The sequence below is a fragment of the Microcaecilia unicolor genome, chromosome 1 (genome assembly GCF_901765095.1).
Source record: "Microcaecilia unicolor chromosome 1, aMicUni1.1, whole genome shotgun sequence".
Lineage (NCBI taxonomy): Eukaryota > Metazoa > Chordata > Amphibia > Gymnophiona > Siphonopidae > Microcaecilia > Microcaecilia unicolor.
Window position 1 is genome coordinate 6,657,174 of NC_044031.1, and position 3,015 is coordinate 6,660,188.

Consider the following 3,015-nt stretch of genomic DNA (forward strand, 5'->3'; position numbering starts at 1 on the left):
GAGACCTAGCTACCCATAACTGTATCCCATGTATCCCACGTTGATAAATTCTTCCCTTAATCAAAGAAAAAAGAAATGTCCCTAAAAATTTAAATCAGTGCTACATGTAATAAACAAGCCGCTAACCCTACCCATGAAAAGGCAGCAACATTCTAGAACACCAGAACACCTCCAGCTGGAACAAGAGAACAATCGAACACAGAATCTCCATGTTACAAGAATCCTTCCCAGAGTGCACTGTGACACTCCCACCAGTAATCCCTCCTAGGGAGAAATACAGCTCCCAGAGTGCAGTGTTAATTTGTACAGCGCAGCGTAACCCTAGTAGCGCTCTAGAAATGTTAAGTAGTAGTAGTAGTGTGTCACAGAGTAATCCGTGCTAATGAAGGACTATAGCTCCCAGAGTGCACTGTTATGCTCCCACACATTAATGCCTCCTAGGAAGAACTACAGCTCCCAGAGTGCATTCTGACCCACACAGTAATCCCTCCTAAGAAGGACTACAGCTCCCAGTGTGCACTCTGACACTCCCACACAGTAATCCCTCCTAGCAAGAACTACAGCTCCCAGAGCGCAATGAGACCCTCCCATACAGTAATCCCTCCTAGGAAGGACTAAGACTCCCAGAGTGCACTGTGACACTCCCACCAGTAATCCCTCCTAGGGAGAAATACAGCTCCCAGAGTGCAGTGTGTGTCACAGAGTAATCCTTGCTAAAGAAGGACTACAGCTCCCAGAGTGCACTGTCATGCTCCCACACAGTGATCTCTCCTAGCAAGAACTACAGCTCCCAGAGTGCAATGAGACCCTCCCATACAGTAATCCCTCCTAGAAAGGACTAAGACTCCCAGAGTGCACTATGACATTCCCACCAGTAATCCCTCCTAGGGAGAAATACAGCTCCCAGAGTGCAGTGTCATGCTCCCACACAGTAATCCCTCCTAGTAAGAACTACAGCTCCCAGAGTGCAATGAGACCCTCCCATACAGTAATCCCTCCTAGGGAGAAATACAGCTCCCAGAGTGCACTGTCATGCTCCCACACAGTAATCCCTCCTAGCAAGAACTACAGCTCCCAGAGTGCAGTGTCATGCTCCCACACAGTAATCCCTCCTAGGAAGAACTACAGCTCCCAGAGTGCATTCTGACCCACACAGTAATCCCTCCTAAGAAGGACTACAGCTCCCAGTGTGCACTCTGACACTCCCACACAGTAATCCCTCCTAGCAAGAACTACAGCTCCCAGAGCGCAATGAGACCCTCCCATACAGTAATCCCTCCTAGGAAGGACTAAGACTCCCAGAGTGCACTGTGACACTCCCACCAGTAATCCCTCCTAGGGAGAAATACAGCTCCCAGAGTGCAGTGTGTGTCACAGAGTAATCCTTGCTAAAGAAGGACTACAGCTCCCAGAGTGCACTGTCATGCTCCCACACAGTGATCTCTCCTAGCAAGAACTACAGCTCCCAGAGTGCAATGAGACCCTCCCATACAGTAATCCCTCCTAGAAAGAACTAAGACTCCCAGAGTGCACTATGACATTCCCACCAGTAATCCCTCCTAGGGAGAAATACAGCTCCCAGAGTGCAGTGTGTGTCACAGAGTAATCCTTGCTAAAGAAGGACTACAGCTCCCAGAGTGCACTGTCATGCTCCCACACAGTAATCCCTCCTAGGGAGAAATACAGCTCCCAGAGTGCAGTGTGTGTCACAGAGTAATCCTTGCTAAAGAAGGACTACAGCTCCCAGAGTGCACTGTCATGCTCCCACACAGTAATCCCTCCTAGCAAGAACTACAGCTCCCAGAGTGCAATGAGACCCTCCCATACAGTAATCCCTCCTAGGGAGAAATACAGCTCCCAGAGTGCAGTGTGTCACAGAGTAATCCTTGTTAAAGAAGGACTACAGCTCCCAGAGTGCACTGTGACACTCCCGCCTAGGGAGGACTACATTTAATACAAACTCTTATTGCAAAAGTCAGGTTTTCATATTTTTAATTTTGTGCCTCTAAGCCTGTGCCCAGTCAGGTAAGACTGTGCAGTGCAGTTCACTGGCTGCCTTTATTTCTCTGCCAGGACCTTTGTGACTCCGCCCTTGATGCCGGAAATAACACAACATGAGCCTCAAGGTCGCCTAGAGTAAGTCTCAGTCTCTCTTCCTGTTTCAGAAGTGCTAAAGAAGCTGATCAGTGGCATCCAGAGAAACCCATCCCTGCAGCCCAGGAGACATTCACAGAGGAGCTGGAGAAGGGCAGGAGGATGGAGCAGGTAGGAGACTGGCAGGAGGTGGGCAGCAGGGGATGCAGTGCCAGGCAATGCCACACACACACAAGAAGAAATGAGCCTGGCACTGCTCAATCCATTCCCTTCTGTAGCCCCTCAGGCTCTTCTTCCTCATTCTCCTCCCCTCACTGGCAGGAGGTGGGCAGCAGGGATGCAGTGCCAGGCAATGCCACACACAGAAGAAATGAGCCTGGCACTGCTCAATCCATTCCCTGCTGTAGCCCCTCAGGCTCTTCTTCCTCATTCTCCTCCCCTCACTGGCAGGAGATGGGCAGCAGGGGATGCAGTGCCAGGCAATGCCACACACACACAAGAAGAAATGACCCTGGCACTGCTCAATCCATTCCCTAGTTTAACTCCTCAGGCTCTTCTTCCTGATTCTCCTCCCCTCACACTGGCAGGAGGTGGGCAGCAGGGGATGCAGTGCCAGGCAATGCCACACAAAGAGAAGAAATGAGCCTGGCACTGCTCAATCCATTCCCTGCTGTAGCCCCTCAGGCTCTTCTTCCTCATTCTCCTCCTGCTTTACCAGACTCTCACTTTCCACTTTACATTCTCCCTCTTCCTCTGACTGTCACTTTCTGCTTTACCTTCTCCTTCCGCTCTGCCTCTCCCCCTGACTGTTTCTGGTTTTGTGTTTCAGATGCGGGTGACCTTTGAGGACGTCGCTGTCTCTTTCTCCCAGGAGGAGTGGGAGTATTTAGATGAAGGGCAGAAGGAGCTTTGGAGGGAGGT